The sequence below is a fragment of the Schistocerca piceifrons genome, chromosome 3 (assembly GCF_021461385.2).
Source record: "Schistocerca piceifrons isolate TAMUIC-IGC-003096 chromosome 3, iqSchPice1.1, whole genome shotgun sequence".
Classification (NCBI taxonomy): Eukaryota; Metazoa; Arthropoda; class Insecta; order Orthoptera; family Acrididae; genus Schistocerca; species Schistocerca piceifrons.
Genome location: NC_060140.1, coordinates 877,672,566 through 877,695,031, shown reverse-complemented (window position 1 = coordinate 877,695,031; position 22,466 = coordinate 877,672,566).

Below are 22,466 nucleotides of genomic sequence, written 5' to 3'. Positions count from 1 at the left end.
TGGTATGTCTGGCCTTCGAAAGTGAAGAAGTTGTGGGTCAGGATGAAGCTGGCTAAGGTAATGAGGAAAGAGGTTTTAGGTAGGGTGGCAGGTGATCGGCGTGAAAGGAAGTGCTCCATCACAGCGAGGCCCTGGACACAAATATTCCGCACGTGTGTCAGTAAAAGTTATATTGACTCAATTGAAAAAGACTTTGAACTTTCCATTACCAAACTGCCAGAGCTTAATTTCATAGTTATTAACATATATAGAGCACCAAGTGGAAACCTGACAGTCTTCATGAATAAACTAGAGGTTCTGCTGAACAGGATCAGTACATTAAATATGAAGATAGTGCTTTGTGGGGATTTCAATGTTGATTTTTCAAAAGACAGCAGCAGCAGGGATGCTTTGATAAATATGACCAACACATTCAATATGATCCCCACAATACACTGTCCAACAAGATTAACAGAATGCACAAATTCCATTATTAACCAAATATTCATCTCAGAAACAACTTACAGATTCACAAGCAGAGTACTGAGCATGGGTTATAGTGATCATGAGGCACAGCTGCTATGTATAGAAATGCCTTTTCTGAAGATAACATTAGAATTTTTAATCTCTTACTGGCAAAGGAAAACTGGGAAAGCATCGCCATTCAGAACAATGTCGATAGCATGTACATGAGTTTTCAGAGCATCTTCCTTCACTATTTTAATGTAGCATTTCCAAAAGCAGTAAAAACAGTAATAAGCAATGGGTAACTAAAGGTATAAAAATTTCCAGTGAGAGAAACAGATTTCTGCAGAACTCTTGTAAGAAATATAGAGTAACCCAAGAATTCGCAATTATTCAAAAGCCTACAAAAGAATCTATGGAAGAGTAGTCAAAGAGGCAAAAATTATGTGGAATGACAATTTGATAAGAAACTCATCTAACAAAATTAGATCCACGTGGAGAGTTATAAAGAAAGAAACTTGTAGTTCAGTGCCAAAGAAAAAGAATGTATCATTAACACTAGAAGGCTCAAAAGTCACAGACCCAAATTCAGTTGTGGAAAAATTCAATGAATACTTCACCTCACTAGCTGAAGACCTCATTCAAATACACTGTCAAGGACCAGTACTAAGTTTCTCCAGCAAGTCAGTGATCTCGACTGCTTCTATGTATGTGTATGAAACAAACCCCCAAGGAAATTGTAAGTAAAATTAAATCATTAAGCAATAAAATGTCAAGTGGTCTTGATGAAGTACCTGATTTCATATTAAAAGCATGTGCTCACCACATAGCAAACCCCTTGGCAAAAATTTTCAACCTCTCTTTAAAAACTGGTCTATTCCCAGATATTTTTAAAATAGCAAAAGTTTCACCACTGCTAAAAAAAGGTTCTTCTGAAAAAATATCAAACTACCGACCCGTGTCACAGTTAAGTTCCTTCTCAAAAATTCTAGAAAAACTCTTCTATGACACGCTTTTAAGTTTCATAAATGAATATGCACCTCTTACAGTACAACAACATGGTTTTAGAAAGTCTAAATCTACACAGACAGCAATTTTCGAATTCTTAGACTGCATTTTAAAATCGCTTGATCAACATAAATTAGCTGCAGGTATTTTTCTAGATCTATCAAAAGCCTTTGACGTCCTGGACCATAACATTCTGCTCGAAAAATTAGAAAGACAAGGAGTAAGAGGTGTAGCACATAGCTGGTTGTGTTCATACCTAAAAAACCGCAGGCAGAAAGTATCACTTCAGCATGAATTCAACAAAATGAATAAAACAAGAAACAACTCCTTTCTTTCTAGGGAATTACCAATAAAATATGGTGTACCACAGGGCTCAATCTTGGGTCCACTACTCTTTTCGATTTATGTGGATGACTTAGTTGAATATATGAGTCCCACAAAAACTATCCTGTTTGCCGATGACACCAGCATATTGCTCACTGGATCCAGTCCAGAAACTTTGTGGTCCACAGCAGAAAGTTCTATGAAAAGACTCTGAGTGGTTCACAAAAAACAAACTCATTATAAATACTGAAAAAACTGTGTGTGTCAATTTTCATTTAATTCCTCCAACAAATCAAATGTCTATTCAAGCCCAATTAAAAAATGATCCACTAGAAAATGTAAGAGTCACAAAATTCTTGGGTCTTTGGATTCAGCAAGACTTAAAGTGGGACACACATATAAATAACTTGTGTAGAAAACTATCATCTGTGTGCTATGGCCTAAGAATTTTAAAGGCTACAACAAGCAAAGCAACAGTACTGCAGGCATACTATGCATAGTTCCACTCACTAATCCGATATGGGATCATTTTCTGGGGATATTCAACCTACAGTGTAAAGGTTTTTAGAATGCAAAAAAGAGCTTTAAGAATAATTTGTGGTCTTAAAAAGATGGAGTCCTGTAAATCCCATTTTACTGAGCTTGGTGTTCTAAATGTTCCAAGTTTATTCATTTATGAAACTACCTTGTTCACTAGAGACTGCCTCCTGAAAACAGGCAAACTGCTACAGAACAAAAGTGTACACAACTATAGTACCAGAAGGGAATCAAATATACATCAAAAATATCACAGAACAACCACCTATCAGAGGAGCATAGTTAACATTGGCGATATACTACACAATAAGATACCAGAGGAAATAAAAAATACTACTCATCCAATATTTAAAGCTAAACTAAAGGCATTTCTAATAAAGCACTGTTTCTATTCTGTCAGAGAATTTCTGAATACGTAACAAAATTAATTGTAGTAGGTACCTAATTTTAACTGCTAATACTATGTATTATTGTAACTTATCTTTGACCTGTCCAATATCAATTGTACAATTTGTGCTATATGATAAAACTGGACCAATAAAAAATCAAATCAAATCAAAACCCTGGTGGAGAATGTAATTCAGTTGCTCCAGTCCTTTGTGGTACTGAGTTACAAAGGAATTGCTCCTCTGTGGCCTGGTGGTGGTGCTTTGGGAGGTGGTGGGAGACTCGAAAAATAAGGCACAGGAGATTTGTTTTTGAACAAGGTTGGGAGGATAATTACAGTCAGTGAAGGCTTCAGTAAGACCCTCAGTATATTTTGAGAGGGACTGCTTGTCACTGTAGGTGCAACGACCATGGGTGGCTAGGCCATGGGCATTAGTTAGAGGTGGCATCAATAGTGATGGGCAGGGCACGCATACTAACCTTACATCTGCTGAAAAAACCGCAGTCCACCATATCCTACCTGCGGACAAAGGGTCCACCACTGTTGTTTTGAACTGCAAGAATTACCTGGTGGAAGGACTCTCCCAGCTGTCAGATACTTCCACCTACAAACCTTGCCACAGTGACCCCATTCCAGTAATCCAGCAGGATCTCCAGTCACTACTCAAATCCTTAGGCCCATCCCCGAACCTGTCCACAGAGGTCATCTCTCTACTCACCACTACCACTCCCCACACTCCTTCCCTGCTCCTATTCCAGCATTACACAGCCGTCATTCCAACACCACAACCAGTCTTTTTTTATTTATTTTATTTTTTTGTTTATTTCTCTCAATTTCTTTCCTTTTCCGCTACTCCCCCCCTCTCCCCTGCCCACTGTCCAACCTGCAGCACTTTACTGTCTGCCATACCCACCACACTATCTCTCCCCCTCCCAGTCCCAGCCTCCTCCTTTCCCCCACCTAGTCACCACTCCCATAATGCACTGCTGCTGCTGCTCACAGAATGGTCGTGTGTGTGAGTTGCATATTTGTGTGTGTGTGTGTGTGTGTGTGTAATGTTGACAAAGGCTTTAAGTGTGAAAATCTTTTTGTTGTGCCTATTTGTAACTCGGCATCTCCGCTATATGGTGAGTAGCAACTTTCCTTCTCATAATATTGTTACATTCCATCCTGGATTTTTCATTGTTCAATGTCCATGTAGTACATTTTAACTTTATAGTACACAGAAAGACAATGCACATGAACAGATAATAAATAACTGAAGACACCTAACTATCAAATTTTGCAAGTACAAACAACCAAAGATGCCTGTAAAGTTTTGAATGTGCCACTGGAATTATACTACAATCAAATTATATTTGTTATATAGTTCTAATCTATGAAGAAATCTTTTTAATGTTACACTGAAATTAATTATGTACAGCTAAACATTAGAGGAACAGGTGTTACAACAGATTAATTGAACTAATGTAATCTGTGTACACAATTTGATAAAAGTGTCAAGTATTTCAACATTTTGTATTTTATGCTTTTATTAATACTGTACCTTATAATGTAGGCAATGGATGAAAATGAATGCAAGTGTATAAACTTGTCATCATTAAAACAATTATATGCAAGTGTGATGGAAACGTTAGTAAATTGTAAACAATAAAAGCTAAAGAGCTGTTAAGAAAATCCATTCATAAGACAATAGGTAACAGTAAAAGCACATTTTTGATGCATTTAAACATAAAAGGCTTACAAACGAAACACATAAATGGCAATAAGCAAAAATTGATGATCTACAAATTTTCTTGACATATGGGAGTAATATATCAATCCTTTGGATTGGCTAATAAAATCCTTAATAAATTAGAGAATTGTGTTGTAGTTGGTAGCTTTTATATAAGTAACAAAATTCAGGGGGGTTTCTGCATACTAATTAAAAATTCTTTAACATATAAAATAAGAGATGATTTTAATTTTGCATATGATGAGAACATATTTGAAAGTTGCTGTATATTATTAGAGAGACAAAATAATTTTGATATACAGAACCTCAGGTTAAGAAATAGCAAAATCATTTCACTTTAAACTATGGAGCCTCTTACAGAAACTAACAAAACAGAAAAAGAAAAGGATTATCAACATAAACATAATAAACGAATCCAATGAATCATCAGAATTTATTGATCTGATTCAATCACTGGGTTGAAGCTAAACTGCACAGAATTCACAAAAGACAGGATACAAACTGCAACCTGTACAGATAATATCCTGACAAATTATTCATTTGATGAGTCAAAAAGATGCTGTGTTGATTTAGGTATTTCTCATGATTCTGAATGGTTTCTGGAGCTACCACAAATAAACAAACCAGCCATTAGAAAAGAAAAAAAACATGCATCAAATAATGCTTCAATGAAGAAACTATAAACTTGTACTGTTGTACATTTAAAGAAGTAAACTAGCCAAGAATCATTGTACTACAAGTTCTAAAAACTATGAGAGATTTCTTGAGAATTTTTTGCATGTTTTTAATGAAATATTTTCCCCAACAATCTGCCATGTAAAAATGACAAGCAAACAAAAATGGATAGTTGCTGGTACAAAAGTGTCAAGGCCGGAAAAAGAAAATTGCACAATGAACCAAAAATTAATACAAATTTAGATTTTATAAACTATGTTAAAAAAGGTGTAAAACTATATTTAGAAAGTTGGTATAGGCAGTGAAAGACGTGGTGCACAAAAAATTAATTCTGAGCCATGCAAACGAATCAAAAGTAGTATGGGCAATTGTAAAATCCGAACTTACTGTCACAGCCAGCACTCCAGAAATTTCCAGAACTAAGATAGGTGACAAATCCATTGTAAATCCTTCAGAAATATCATAATAATTCAATGATTTTTTGTAAACATATCAAAATCAGATGTTGATGTAAGCAGTTACCTAGATAATGTCCAACACTTCAATTTCAGTCAGGATAACAGGCGAGTTCTAACTAAATTTCAATGAGTTACAGCTAAAGACATAAAAATGGTACTATCCTTCCTTAAAAATAAAAATTTGACTGTATGGGATGAAATACCTACTTGAGCAATTAAAACTGTTTCTACTATCATATCACAATCCATATCTGAAATGATAAAACAGTCATTTGAAGATGGATACTTCCTAGATGCTCTAAAGTACACTGTAGTAAAGCCACTATCTGAGAAAGGCTCAAAGGAAGAGGTAGGAAATTACTGACCAGTAAATCTTCTACCAATATTTTCAAAAGTATGTGAAAAAATTGTTGCAATCTGGATCCAAAATTTTGGCAAAATCTAATATCATCACATAAAAGCATTTCAGCTTCCAGAAAGGGAAGAGTACAGAAAGTGGCATCAATAAATTTTTTGATAAAATTTGCTTATCTCTGGACAAATCTCAAAAAGTCATAGAAATTTCATGTGACCTTATGAAGGCTTTTGAATGTGTAAACCATTCTCTACTGTCAGAAATTAAAAAAATGCAAAATAAATGGTAGTGCTTTGAATTGGTTAAATCATATTTAACAGAAAAACAAATTTCCCAAAGAATCATTGACTGACACTCTAAATAGTTTAGAGCACTGGTTTTGATGTAAGTGTATTAAAATTTGAATTAAAATTGAACTTAAAAAGTAACTTACACAGTTTAAATCTGAAAAATCAAAATCAGTTGACTTCAAAATTACCCATACAAATTAGGAACTTAGTGAAGCAGAATCTGTCCAATTCCTGGGGATATTTCTAGAAAAAAATTATTCTGGTCTTGTCCTATAAGCTACTTTGCAAACAAACTAAGCAGTCTTGCATTCTTAAAGACAGTACTGTCCTACGCAAGTGACTTGGACACTAGGAAAGTTATTTGCCACAGCAATTTTGAATCTATTGTAAGCTATGGAATAATCTATTGCTGGAATGCAAGTAGTGTATGCAGAATATTACTGCTTCAAAAACTATTACTAGAAATATGTGAGACATTAAGCCTATTGTTGTTTTTGTGGTCTTCAGTCCAGAGATTGGTTTGATGCAGTTCTTGATGCTACTCCATCCTCTGCAAGCCTCTTCATCTCTGAATTACTACTACAACCTACATCCTTCTGAAATTGCTTAGCGTATTCATCTCTTGGTCACCCTCTAGAATTTTTACCCTGCACACTTCTCTCGAGTGCTAAATTGGTGATTCCTTGATGCCTCAGAATGTGCCATACCAACTGATCCCTTCTTCTAGTCAAGTTGTGCCACAAATTCCTCTTCTCCCAAATTCTATTCAGTACCTCCTCATTAGTTAGGTGATCTGCCCATCTAATCTTCAGCTTTCTTCTGTAGCACCACATTTCTAAAGCTTCTATTCTCTTTATGTCTTAACTGTCTATCATTCATATTTCACTTCCATACATGGCTACACTCCATGCAAACATTTTCAGAAAAGACTTCCTGACACTTAAGACTATACTCAATGTTATCAAATTTCTCTTCTTCAGAAATGCTTTCCTTTCCATAGCCAGTCTACATTTTATATCCTCTCTTCTTCAGCCATCATCAGTTATTTTGCTTCCCAAATAGCAAAACTCAATTTAGATTTTAATTTCGACTCCAAATTTTTCTTTTGTTTCCTTTATTGCTTGCCCAATATACAGACTGAATAACGTCGGGGATAGGCTACAACCCTGCCTCACTCACCTTCTCAACCACTGCTTCCCTTTCATGCCCCTTGACTCTTATAACTGCTGTCTGGTTTCTGTATAAATTGTAAGCAGCCTTTCACTCTCTGTGTTTGATCCCCACCACCTTCAGAATTTGAAAGAGAGTATTCCAGTCAATATTGTCGAAAGCTTTCTCTAAGTCTACTAATGCTCGAAACTTAGGTTTGCCTTTCCTGAACCTATCTTCTAAGATAAGTCGTAGGGCCAGTATTGCCATAGGTGTCCCAACATGCCCATGGAATTCAAACTGATCTTTCCTGAGGTTGGCTTCTACCAGTTTTCCATTTCTCTGTAAGGAATTAGTGTTAGTATTTTTTTACCATGATGCATTAAACTGATAGTACTGCTATTTTCACACCTGTCCACATCTGCTTTCTTTGAGATTGGAATTATTATACTCTTCTTGAAATGAGAGGGTATTTCGCCTGTCTCATATGTCTTGCTCACCAGATGGAAGAGTTTAGTCATGGCTGGCATTCCCAAGGCTTTCAGTAGTTCTAACGAAATATTGTCTACTCCTGGGGCCCTGTTTCAACTTAGATCTCTTAGCGCTCTGTCAAATTCTTGATGCAGTATCATATCTCCCATTTCATCTTCATCTATGATCTCTTCCATTTCCATAATATTACTGTCAAGTGGACGATAAATAGTTTAGACAAAAAGAGAATAGAAGCTTTCGAAATGTGGTGATACAGAGGAATGCTGGAAATTAAATGGGTAGATCACATAACTAATAAGGAAGTATTGAATAGAATTGGGGAGAAGACAAATTTGTGGCACAACTTGACTAGAAGAAGAGATTGGTTGGTAGGATATATTCTGAGGCATCAAGGGATCACCAATTTAGTATTGGAGGGCAGCGCAGAGGGTAAAAATCGTAGAGGGAGACCAAGAGATGAATACACTAAACAGATTCAGAATGATGTACGTTGCAGTAGGTATGGGGAAATGAAGAAGCTCGCACAGGGTAGATTAGCATGGAGATCTGCATCAAACCAGTCTCTGAACTGAAGACCACAACAGCAACAACTGTCAAGTACATTGCCTTTGTATAGATCCTCTATATACTCCTTCCACCTTTCTGCTTTCCCTTTATTGCCTAGGATGGGTTTTCCATCTGAGCTCTTGATATTCATACAGGTGGTTCTCTTTTTGCTAAACGTCTCTTTAATTTCACTGTAGGCAGCATCTATCTTACCCCTAATGATACATGATTCTACATCCTTACATTTGTCCTCTATCCATCCTTGTTAGCCATTTTGCACTTCCTGTTGATCTCATTTCTGAGATGTTTGTGTGTTAAGCCTAGAGAGGCAAAACGATCTTTATTCAGGGATCTAAATGTTTTAACTATTCCTTCTATTTACATTTATGAACTATTTGTCTTTATCTGTATCAATATAGAATATTTTTATAGGAAATCATTTTAAACTTATGTATGACACATGAACTAAAATTCTACTCCCAGACTCCCCATAACATGGCTATGAAAATTTATAATAAACTCAAAGTCAAAATATTTCACAGTATGGTACTAAGTTTACTGAAGAGAAAATTACATGCCATCTTCGTGTAAAAATGTCATTATTTACTCATGGAATTTTTAATTGATGATGACGATTTCTTTGTGATTTTGTCCATTTAAGGTAGAAGATTTCTTTGTAGAGTGAGAAAATTGTACTGATTTTTGTACATAAGATTGAATTTTGTGACACATTGTATGTATCTCTGTTATATTATTTATATTGATGAGTTTCCTGTACTTTAAATCGATTATTTGCAAGTCAATTGTCTGATGTTAAAATTATTTATGTATGTATGCCATGGGAAAATAAAATTCTGATTCTGACTTGTTGACCCTTACATCCTGTAACTGTGATGGAAAACCAAGTAAATTAGAAAATTTAAACTTAGTCATGGAATATTACAGGAAACAAAACAAGCCTCTTGCAATAATCATTAAAATTTTTGAAAAACAAATGTCTGTGTTGATAGATCTCCAGTATCGAAAATCTTAAGAAATTCCAACTCCATACAATACTAATTAAATTGTTAGAACCCACTTTCACCTGCACAAAATCTAAAATCAAGTTCAGAGGGGAATTTAAAACAGGGAAAATTGTTTGTCACCATTGTTGCTTAACTCTGCTTTGGAATATATACTAGAGAATGATACAAAGTTAACCCGAAGAATATCAAGAGCCAAAGGAAACTCTTGTAACATCAAGTTGAACAAATATATTTCTAAGACGGCACAATACATGTAAGTCACAGATCACATAAACAAAGTAAGACACGTGCACACTGGAACAGTCAAATCAGCACCGAGTCCAAGTCTAGCGACTGCTGGCTGGCTGGCCGCTTAGGTGGGGCAGCTGCTGCATGGCTGGCAGACAACGCGAGTCACAACACTTTTCTCCCCTTTGAATTTTTTGCACTGGTCTTGATGGAGGTGGCCTGTAGATTGCTAACATCCATAGGTGTTGTTTGACTGGCCGTAAAGTCTCAAGGAGGAGACTTCCCATACGGACAGAAGTGTCCCTGATGATAACGGGTCGAGATGACAGGAGACGTGGGGATCGAATCTGCTGGGGCCCTGTGCACCAATCTGCCCATTGCAGCAAGTCCAGTTGATATAAAAGGAGACATGGGCGATGTGTCGGCGTCCGTTGGAGGAGGAGGCGAGTAGATTGGCTCCGACAGAGGATGGTCATCTGGTTCCAAATGGGCACATCTCCTGGTGGCGTCAGTTGTTGTGCTGGCACCGAGATAGTGGTGAGAGGGCTGTGTTGTGAGTAATGAGAGATTCCAAAATCCTGAGCATCAGGTAGAGCCGAAGGTGGTGTAGCGGCTCCAGAACAGGCGTTGCTGGCACACGAGACCGAAGCTGGTCCGAATGACGCACTGCAACACCCATACCCATACAAGGTTGCTGGCGGTGAACCTGCCAAGGGAAAGCACCCGCAGCCGTGAGGTGGAGGGCCGCAGAAGATTAAGTAACATGCGGGGCTGTTGGCCATGTAAGAGCTCAGCCGGGCTGTGGTCGCCCATGGGGGTGAAACGGTATGAAGCCAGAAATTGGAGAAGTGCACTATCAGCAGCAGAAGAAGTCAGGAGTTTCCTCATCTGAGCCTTGAATGTGCGGACCAGTCGCTCAGCCTCACCGTTTGACTGTAGATGGAATGGAGGGGCTGTGACATGCATGACGCCGTGATGGGCACAAAAATCTGCAAAATCAGAAGAGGAAAATTGCGGACCATTATCAGTAACAAGAGTAGAGGGAAGGCCTTCGAAAGAGAAAATGCGAGCTAGAGCATTGGTGGTTGCCGCGCTGGTAGGCGACGTGCAACGGACAATGAAAGGGAACTTAGAGCAGGCGTCAATAACGAGAAGCCAATAAGTACCTAAAAGAGGTCCCGCGTAGTCAGCATGAATATGCTCCCAGGGCTTCTCAGGCGAAGGCCATGGGGACAAAGATGACTTCAGGATGGTGGCCTGTGATGCACAAGGGCCGCAGGCAGCAACCATGTGTGCGATTTCAGAGTCGATGCCGGGCCAGTACACATGACGGCGCGCCAGAGATTTTGTGCGAGAGACACCCCAGTGCCCTTGGTGAAGGAGGCACAAGACCGAAGCATGCAAAGATGCAAGTACCACAACATGCGGCAAAGCATTGTCGGAGGAAAGGAGGATAACACCATCCCTAGCCGTGAGGCGGTAACGCAATGCATAGTACTGCCGCAATGGGTCAGAAATCTTAGCAGATGGGCGGTCTGGCCAACCCTTCTGAATAATGCGTAAAACCCAGGAGAGGGTAGGATCAGAACCCATAGCAGCCGCCAGCTGGTCCCCGGTGATGGGGAACCCATCCACAACCCACTGCTCAGCAACATCCAGGTGGAAACACAACAGTTCGTACCTATCGAATGCCAGATCAGGACCCATAGGACGGCGAGACGGTGCATCAGCATTCGCATGTTGAGCCGTCGGCCGGAAATGTATCTCATAGTTGAAACGAGACAAGTAAAGAGCCCAACGCTGGAGGCGGTGTGCAGCCTTGTCGGGAAGTGACGTTGATGGATGAAACAAGGAAACAAGTGGTTTGTGGTCCATAACAAGATGAAATTTGGATCCGTAGAGAAAAACACCAAACTTATGAAGAGCATAAATAACGGCCAAAGCTTCTTTTCTAATTTGAGAATACTTTCGTTGGGCATCCGTGAGCGTTTTGGAGGCATAAGCAATGGGTTGTTCAGAACCGTCAGAAAAATGGTACGCAAGGACTGCACCAATCCTGTATTGAGAGGCGTCCATGGCAAGAACAAGATGTTGGCCAGGTGGATAAGTAGCCAGGCACGGGGCCTGTTTCAGCATAGTCTTAAATTTCTAGAAAGCTGCGTCGCATGACGCGGACCAGTGAAAAGGCACGTTTTTATGCAACAGGCGATGCAACAGCTGAGCCACCAAAGCAGCAGATGGTAAAAACTTGTGATAGTATGCTATTTTCCCCAAGAAGGCCTGCAGTTCCTTAACAGATGTAGGGCGAGGAAGGGCATCGATCACAGTGACAGTTTGTTGAAGTGGACGAATACCATCCTGCGAGAGGTGAAACCCCAAGTATCTGATAGATGCCTGAAAAAATTTTTATTTCTGAAGGTTACACTTAAGACTGGCAGTCTGTAAGACATGAAAAAGTGTGCGGAGATTCTGAAGATGTTCTTCAGCGGTGGAGCCAGTGACAACAATGTTGTCCATGTAATTTATACACCCAGGGACAGGGAGCAATAATTGTTCCAAGAATCACTGAAAGAGAGCAGGGGCGCTGGCAACCCCGAATGGCAGTCGTTGGTATTGATAGAGGCTAAAAGGCGTGTTAAAGACCAGGAACTGCTGGGAAGCAGCGTCGAGAGGAAATTGATGATAAGCTTCTGACAGGTCAAGTTCAGAAAAATACTGGCCTCCAGCTAGTTTAGTGAACAATTCTTCAGGTCGGGGCATAGGGTAAGTGTCGATGAGGCATTGGGCATTTACAGTGACTTTGAAATCACCACAGAGACGAATATCACCATTGGGCTTAGCAAACGACAACGACAGGAGAGGACCACTCACTGGAAGTGACAGGAAGCAAGACCCTGGAAGCAGTGAGACGATCCAGCTCCCGTTTGACCTGATCATGAAGGGCCACAGGAATGGGCAGAGCCCGAGCAGTGGGTTTGAGCATGATATGAGCTTCAAAATCGTTTGCACGGCCTAACCCAGGAGAAAAAAGGGATGAAAATGTCGTCGACAAGGAATCCAATTGAGCATAAGGAATGGCATCAGAGATGATATTGACAGAGTCATCTATGGAGAACCCAAAAACGTGAAAGGCATCGAAACCAAAAAGATTCTCCATGTTACTATGGTCAACCACAAATATGAGAACAGAGCGAACGACGGATTTGTGAGATACCTCAGCATCAAACTGTCCTAAGAGAGAAATCTTCTGTTTATTGTACGTCCGTAATTGCCTAGTGACAGGTGATAGGATTGGAGAACCCAACTGAAGATACATCTGAGAATTGATGAGAGTGGCAGCAGAACCAGTATCCAACTGCATGTGAACATCCCGACCAAGTATTTGGACAGTGAGGAATAACTTCCCTGAAAGGGAAGAAGTACCATTGACAGACAACACAGAAGCAGAATCAGTGTCACGTTCATGAACATCAGGTATGCGGTCGGATTAGCAAACGGAGGACACATGACCCCTGTTTTTGTCATGTGTGACACACAGCCCAACGTTGGGGACAATCCTCCCGTGAATGTTTCGTAAAACACTGCGGACACGAAGGAAGGTGCCGTGGGTTTTGCTGTAGTTTCTTAGAGGTTTGTTGACGGTTAGGCCGAGGCTGTGCGTGGGAGCATACTGCAGCCACGTCGGCCACCGGGGACACACCGCACGATGCGTCAACATCGCACAGAGGTTGTTTTTCCCTGACGTCACCCCATGCCTCTATTTGCGTTGCAGCAGCATGAGAAATTTCAAAAGACTGTGTGATGGATAGGGCCTCATCGAGAGTCAGATTTGCTAACTGAAGGGCACGTTGCCTAACTTCTTTGTTGGGCGCTGATCGGATAATAGCATCCCGTACCATGGAATCAGCATAGGATTCTTTGTGAATGTCAGTAACAAATTGACACTTTCTACTGAGGCCGTGAAGCTCAGCAGCCCAAGTGCGATAGGATTGATGCGGTTGTTTTTGACAACGATAAAAGGCAACATGAGAGGCTACCACATGCGTATGCTTTTGAAAATAGATGGACAGAAGTGAGCACATTTCAGCAAAGGACAAAGACGCAGGAGCTTTCAAAGGAGCCAATTGCAACAACAACCAATACATTTGAGGTGAAATCCATGAAAGGAACAGAGACTTACATGTTTGTTTCTGCGCGACATGGAATGCCAAGAAGTGCTGTCGAAGACGTAATCAGACCAGTCTTCCGCCATTTCGTCGTAAGGAGGAAAAGGAGGTATACACAAGGACGAAAGACGCACTGCACTGGATGCTGCGACAAAATCACGAATCGCCGATGTGAGATGTGTTTGCTGTTCAATGAGACCTTGCAATAGTTGCTCTAAAGTAGCCATGGAAACCTGTGAGTCAACGATGAAAAAGAAAAATTCACTACCTCGTCGCCAATTCTTGTAATGTCAAGTTGAACAAATATATTTCTAGGATGACACAATACATGTAAGTCACAGATCATATAAACAAAGTAAGACACGTGTACACTGGAACAGACAAATCAGCACTGAGTCCAAGTCTAGCAGCTGCTGGCTGGCTGGCCGCTTAGGTGGCGCAGCTGCTGCATGGCTGGGAGACAGCGCTGCATGTAGAGGACACCTTGTTCCAATAGAGATTTATTTTCTTTTCTTTCTTTGTATGAAAATACCTTCTTTTGTTTGTGTAAGTACCTATGTTAAATAACTGACCCTTTTTGTCTACATCTGTACAATCTTCACTTTGTAAGATGCTAAACTTGTTGCTTAATATAGTGATTGTCTCTATTGCAATTAAGCTTCAGCAATTAATAGAAGCACATAGTAGGACAAATTTAAAGCATCCTTGAAAAAATCAATAACAATAAGTCTAAAACAATGCACAATCAACACAATAAAAAAAAATATTTTTGTGTTACGACTTGTAAATGAGTTACCGACGCAGTAATAGAACCAGTTGAGAATTTTTCATATTTAGGTCATTTAAAGATAGCAGCATAAATAAATAGCTGAGTATTAGTGGCTTGGAGTGGTTTTAATAAACCAAATATTATTGAAAACTTAAGTTTTAAATGTGTCTGAAATAGAAAGTTTACAATCAGTTCTACTCATGGCAATGAGGCAAGGTATTTTAATGCAGAAATCAATGGAAAAACTTAAAAGAGTTCTCAACAAGAATAAGAGAGTTTATTATTGAGAATTACTTGAAGAAAAAGGGAATCAGATAACTAGGTCAGGGGACAAACAAAAGAGAAAGATGTACTCACTGGAAATGAAATGGAGATGGGAGAAACATATAGCCATATGAAGGAATGCACAACAGACCAAGTTCTTTATGTAAAATGAAGGAAAGGCAGCCACTCGCCTGCAACAGTCTGATGTGTGGGGGATAGATATATATGTAAAGGTAAACAGTGTTCACTATATTTTGAGCTCTGGGTCTCCTTCAAGTAAAGTGTACACTCATTCGCATATACAACCACACTGACAGCCCAAACACACACTATTATGGATACGGCAACTCTCATTATTGATTACTGCAGTTATTGAGAGGATGTGCTTGGGCTGATAGAAGCAGAGAGGGGATAAGGACAAACATAAAAGGCAAAGAGTAGGTAGAGGGGTAGTGTGAGGCAGGAGTGAGAAAGACAGATGGTTCAGCACTGGCACAACAAGACAAAAGGATGCTAGGTGAGGAGGGGGGTGGGGGTGGGGTGTCAGAGTATATAAGATATGTAGAGGGAGGGAGACAGGGAGAGGGAGGGAAGACAACAAAGAGAGGGTGGATTAGACAGAAAGGGAGATCTGAAAGTGAGAGAGACAGGGAGAGGAATGGAAATGGAGGAGTGAGCAGAGAGGGGGAGGGGGAGGGGGGGGGGGGGAGAGAGAGAGAGAGAGAGAGAGAGAGAGAGAGAGAGAGAGAGAGAGAGAGAGATGCTCACATGAGGGAAGCGGTAGGCTGATGGCAGAAGTTAGTACACAAATTACATGTGGAAGAAGTGGTGTGGACAATGACAGAGCAGAAAATGGAAAGGAAAGATGAGGCAGTGGGAAACTTGGAAAATGGTTAGCGGAGGTTTGGGCCAGGGGGATTATGAGAACACATGATGTACTGGAGAGGCAATTCCCATTGGCATAATTCAGAGAAACTTGTGCTGGAAGGGAATATCTAAATGGCATGCATAATGAAGAAGCTGTTACAAGTCACTTGTGTAGTTGTACTCAGCTTGTTCTGCTACCGAATGATCAAGTTTGTGGTTGGACACAGTTTGGCAGTGGTCATTCATGTGAAAACAGAATTAGTTACCTTTCATGCCCACAAAGAATCCTGCATAGTAACTGCAACATATCTGCCTTCACATGTGGGCCAGCCTTTTATACAGGGTGTACACGCGGACAAGGAAAAAAAATTCCCGGATTTCCCAGTTAAAAAAACACTTTCTCCCGGATCAAAACACACTTTTTCACTGTTAACTGACAGTATATTTTCTCTCAGAACTGTATAAGTCCTTCAAATAATTATGGTTTTATACATGGGCATAGAATTTCCCGGCGTTTTAGAAAACTAAACACAGAAAAAAATGTGTTTTGGAAAGATCTTTGATGTGCACCAACATGTACGCTGCATATTTTCGTATTATGAAAGTATAAATTCGAATTCCACCAAACACCACATGTTACTTTCTGAAGCATTGAAATCGAGATTGCGATGTGCTTTTGTAAGCCAATCATAGCTCATGTCACGTGATCTCGCCAGCCGATGACAGTGGGTATTCAGAGCTAAGGACACGTGATGTAGTGAGACAATAGCAACATCACTGTTTAAGTAGCACGAACACACAAACAGAAAAAGTTAATTGTTTAAATTAGTATACATAGTGTTGCTTCACAAAACGCAAAGCTTTCACATATAATATTGGTCTATGGGATTAATATGCTGCAAGAGACGCTAAACTTTCACATAGAATGTTGGTCCTTTATGCGTGTATTACAATTTAAGATATATCACACAAATGTGCCAGTAAAATTTTTATGTCTAATCTTCTAGGCTCGAAATTCATCTAAATGGCTCATCATCAAAGAGTTGATTTTTAAATGAGAGTCAAATGCTCAGTGATTTGAGAAATTCATCATACATTCCCGCACATAGTTCCGGTGTAACTGCCAGGGTGGTACTTTGATGGTTGTTGTTGTTGTTGTGGTCTTCAGTCCTGAGACTGGTTTGATGCAGCTCTCCATGCTACTCTATCCTGTGCAAGCTTCTTCATCTCCAAATACCTACTGCAACCTACATCCTTCTGAATCTGCTTAGTGTATTCATCTCTTGGTCTCCCTCTACGATTTTTACCATCCACGCTGCCCTCCAATGCTAAATTTGTGATCCCTTGATGCCTCAAAACATGTCCTACCAACCGATCCCTTCTTCTAGTCAAGTTGTGCCACAAACTTCTCTTCTCCCCAATCCTATTCAATACCTCCTCATTAGTTATGTGATCTACCCACCTTATCTTCAGCATTCTTCTGTAGCACCACATTTCGAAAGCTTCTATTCTCTTCTTGTCCATACTAGTTATCGTCCATGTTTCACTTCCATACATGGTTACACTCCATACAAATACTTTCAGAAACGACTTCCTGACACTTAAATCTATACTCGATGTTAACAAATTTCTCTTCTTCAGAAACGATTTCCTTGCCATTGCCAGTCTACATTTTATATCCTCTCTACTTCGACCATCATCAGTTATTTTACTCCCTAAATAGCAAAACTCCTTTACTACTTTAAGTGTCTCATTTCCTAATCTAATTCCCTCAGCATCACCCGATTTAATTTGACTACATTCCATTATCCTCGTTTTGCTTTTGTTGATGTTCATCTTATATCCTCCTTTCAAGACTATGTCCATTCCGTTCAACTGCTCTTCCAAGTCCTTTGCTGTCTCTGACAGAATTACAATGTCATCGACGAACCTCAAAATTTTTACTTCTTCTCCATGAATTTTAATACCTACTCCGAATTTTTCTTTTGTTTCCTTTACTGCTTGCTCAATATACAGATTGAATAACATCGGGGAGAGGCTACAACCCTGTCTCACTCCTTTCCCAACCACTGCTTCCCTTTCATGCCCCTCGACTCTTATAACTGCCATCTGGTTTTTGTACAAATTGTAAATAGCCTTTTGCTCCCTGTATTTTACCCCTGCCACCTTTAGAATGTGAAAGAGAGTATTCCAGTTAACATTGTCAAAAGCTTTCTCTAAGTCTACAAATGCTAGAAATGTAGGTTTGCCTTTTCTTAATCTTTCTTCTAAGATAAGTCGTAAGGTTAGTATTGCCTCACGTGTTCCAACATTTCTACGGAATCTAAACTGATCTTCCCTGAGGTCCGCGTCTACCAGTTTTTCCATTCGTCTGTAAAGAATTCGCGTTAGTATTTTGCAGCTGTGACTTATTAAGCTGATAGTTCGGTAATTTTCACATCTGTCAACACCTGCTTTCTTTGGGATTGGAATTATTATAGTCTTCTTGAAGTCTGAGGGTATTTCACCTGTCTCATACATCTTGCTCACCAGATGGTAGAGTTTTGTCAGGACTGGCTCTCCCAAGGCCCTCAGTAGTTCTAATGGAATGTTGTCTACTCCTGGGGCCTTGTTTCGACTCAGGTCTTTCAGTGCTCTGTCAAACTCTTCACGCAGTATCGTATCTCCCATTTCATCTTCATCTACATCCTCTTCCAATTCAATAATATTGTCCTCAAGTACATCGCCCTTGTATAAACCCTCTATATACTCCTTCCACCTTTCTGCCTTCCATTCTTTGCTTAGAACTGGGTTGCCATCTGAGCTCTTGATATTCATGCAAGTGGTTCTCTTCTCTCCAAAGGTCTCTTTAATTTTCCTGTAGGCAGTATCTATCTTACCCCTAGGGAGACAAGCCTCTACATCCTTACATTTGTCTTCTAGCCATCACTGCTTAGCCATTTTGCACTTCCTGTCGATCTCATTTTTGAGACGTTTGTATTCCTTTTTGCCTGCTTCATTTACTGCATTTTTATATTTTCTCCTTTCATCAATTAAATTCAATATTTCTTCTGTTACTCAAGGATTTCTATTAGCCCTCGTCTTTTTACCTACTTGATCATCTGCTGCTTTCACTACTTCATCCCTCAGAGCTACCCATTCTTCTTCTACTGTATTTCTTTCCCCCATTCCTGTCAATTGTTCCCTTATGCTCTCCCTGAAACTCTCTACAACCTCTGGTTCTTTCAGTTTATCCAGGTCCCATCTCCTTAAATTCCCACCTTTTTGCAGTTTCTTCAGTTTCAATCTGCAGTTCATAACCAATAGATTGTGGTCAGAATCCATATGTGCCCCTGGAAATGTCTTACAATTTAAAACCTGGTTCCTAAATCTCTGTCTTACCATTATATAATCTATCTGATACCTTTTAGTATCTCCAGGATTCTTCTAGGTATACAACCTTCTTTTATGATTCTTGAACCAAGTGTTAGTTATGATTAAGTTACGCTGTGTGCAAAATTCTACCAGACGGCTTCCTCTTTCATTTCTTAGCCCCAATCCATATTCACCTACTATGTTTCCTTCTCTCCCTTTTCCTACACTCGAATTCCAGTCACCCATGACCATTAAATTTTCGTCTCCCTTCACTACCTGAATAATTGCTTTTATTTCATCATACATTTCATCAATTTCTTCATCATCTGCAGAGCTAGTTGGCATATAAACTTGTACTACTGTAGTAGGCGTGGGCTTCGTGTCAATCTCGGCCACAATAATGCGTTCACTATGCTGTTTGTAGTAGCTTACCTGCACTCCTATTTTTTTATTCATTATTAAACCTACTCCTGCATTACCTCTATTTGATTTTGTATTTATAACCCTGTATTCACCTGACCAAAAGTCTTGTTCCTCCTGACACCGAACTTCATTAATTCCCACTATATCTAACTTTAACCTATCCATTTCCCTTTCTAAATTTTCTAACCTACCTGCTCGATTAAGGGATCTGACATTCCACGCTCCGATCCGTAGAACGCCAATTTTCTTTCTCCTGATAACAACGTCCTCTTGAGTAGTCCCTGCCCGGAGATCCGAAGGGGGGACTATTTTACCTCCGGAATATTTTACCCAAGAGGACGCCATCATCATTTAATTGTATAGTAAAGCTGCATGCCCTCGGGAAGAATTACGGCTGTAGTTTCCCCTTGCTTTCAGCTGTTCGCAGTATCAAACCAGCAAGGCCGTTTTGGTTAGTGTTACAGGGCCAGATCAGTCAATCATCCACACCGTTGCCCCTGCAACTACTGAAAAGGCTGCTGCCCCTCTTCAGGAACCACATGTTTGTCTGGCCTCTCAACAGATACTCCTCCGTTGTGGTTGCACCTACGGTACGGCCATCTGTATCGCTGAGGCACGCAAGCCTCCCCACCAACGGCAAGGTCCACGGTTCATGGGGGGGATTTTGATGGTAATGCTTTTTAAACCACCATTTGGAACATTTTCCCACACCCTGTTAGAAATAGCTTCATTTCTGCAGTTGCCAGAGAGTGCCAATTGACAGGCGTCACCGTGCTTGCGCAGCTACGATGTCGTAGGGAGCCCGTATGTTCGTACGTGTAAAACATTAAAAGATCTTACATTGTTGTAAAAGAAACAAGACATCAGAGGATACTCCAAGAGCACCGGAATTTTGTGACCCATACTAAAATATGCACACTTGAAGTGGACATTCTTATGTCCATATTCACAATGAAGTAGGCCACAACCTGATATTAAGCTTTTCAATGTGGTTTTCGGGATGTAAATTTTCTTGGAGTACCAGTACTGTGTTATCTCATTTGGTTCTTTATTATGGCATAATTCCATATGTGCTAGAAGTCGAAAACGTGCACTTGAAATGCAACGGACTGTGTGTAGAATTAAACACTTCGTTTCAAATATATTGTCTGCCTCAGCAGAAAAGATTAATAAAAGACAATTTCTTTAGCAAACCGACAAAATTCTGCAAGGCAATTAATGTTTGACTGTGAGAAAGGTGGCTGCAACTAATAACATATTTTCGCCTTCCGTAATTATGTGAATGTATTTTAATATACTTGATAGGAATCTACAAAACATAATTTTGTGGCAGACCAGAGAGCCATACATTATTTAATATTATTTTGAGCAAAAAATGCTTAAACTTAAGTATTCAAAGGTTAAGTGAGTGCAGTACATGTGAATTAAAACCAAAACAGTGTAACAATAAAGACGAGACACAAGTATAACAAACAGATGTGGTAACTGTAAACTGGGCAATGACAGACATATTAACTTTAAAGTACAACACAAATTTACAGTGTGAATTAGCAAGGAAAAACGCATAAAATTGTAAAGCTCTATCTGAGAGCTTGTGATATGCATTAAAGAAACAAAAAACCAGTCAAATGTTGAATTTCATTAATGGTATAAAACACAGCAGTAGTCGGAAAGTTGACAAACAAAAAGAAAAAACAAACTATGGAAGTGAAATGAAGCAAAAATGTGTAAAATGACAATTTCCAAGTTTTTGCCTGTTACAAGTATGTTTGCTTAATGTCAAATGATTCAAATGAAGGATATAAGAAGAACAAAGTACTTATTTTAGCTAACAGATAGGAAAGACAGTGAGTAACTTCAACAGGATGAGTCAGACTTCTCTTACCAGGTAGAAAGAATCACTAAAAGTAAAAAAATGTGTACACAAAACATTAGAGACAGTACTGAAACTATGTAACACACAAATAAATGTAATTATTCAGTCTACTCTCAAGCAACATGACACACAACATCTTAAAGCAAAAACTGATGCAGCAAATCATTATAAGGTATATACAACAACTGAATTAAGAGATTCAAATAAAATAAGGAACACTGTAAATTTTGAAATGGAAAGACTACATAGCTTCCACATGACAAGGAAACAGAATAAAAATGGATGTGAAAGACTATCATTTCCCACTGTCATGAACAAATTAAAAATCCAAATTGTTCAGCAGTCCTTCTTGGAAACTATTGATACACGGATAAGTAATAAGAAAGGAGACATCATAGGAAAGGAAATGAGCAAGACCGTATGAACTACAATTGACAGGTGGACAAAAAAAGAAAAACGCAGAAGACAGAGAAAAGACAATAATCAAAACAATGTAAACTAAAATCGACCAGTGGATCAGGGTAACAGACAGTAAAAAACATTTGAGGAAATAGTATTACATTAGTGCAGGCTACACACGATGATTGCTAAGGGGCATCAAATGGCTCTCCAGATTAACCAAAATATGCAGAAAAAAAGATTATATTAAGATGGCCATCATTCAAATGGTAAATTCTGCTACATCTGCCAATAATGTCATCCCAGTGACTGTAGAATCTTGTGGTGGACGAGATAAATTATTGATCCAATAGAAACACCAGTACCAGGGGAGCAGCATTTAACCTGAAGGTGAGAGGTATTGTAGATATTCCTTGTAAACAGGAAACCATTCCTAACTCCATAATGAAGGTCTTTTAACAACATGTTCAATTCTCATATAGTAAAATAGAAGATTTAAATATGCTAATAATTTAAACTCTGTCTTTAACTGACTACTGTTGTATTAATGGGCACTATGCTGAAGAATCCATATTCAACAAGGGTAATATAGTTAATATGGCCCTCTAAACCAGTAAAAAAGATTTTGTGATCGCAGCAATGAAACTTGCAAAGTTCAATTTGATAGTAGCCACACTATACTGTTCTCAATCAG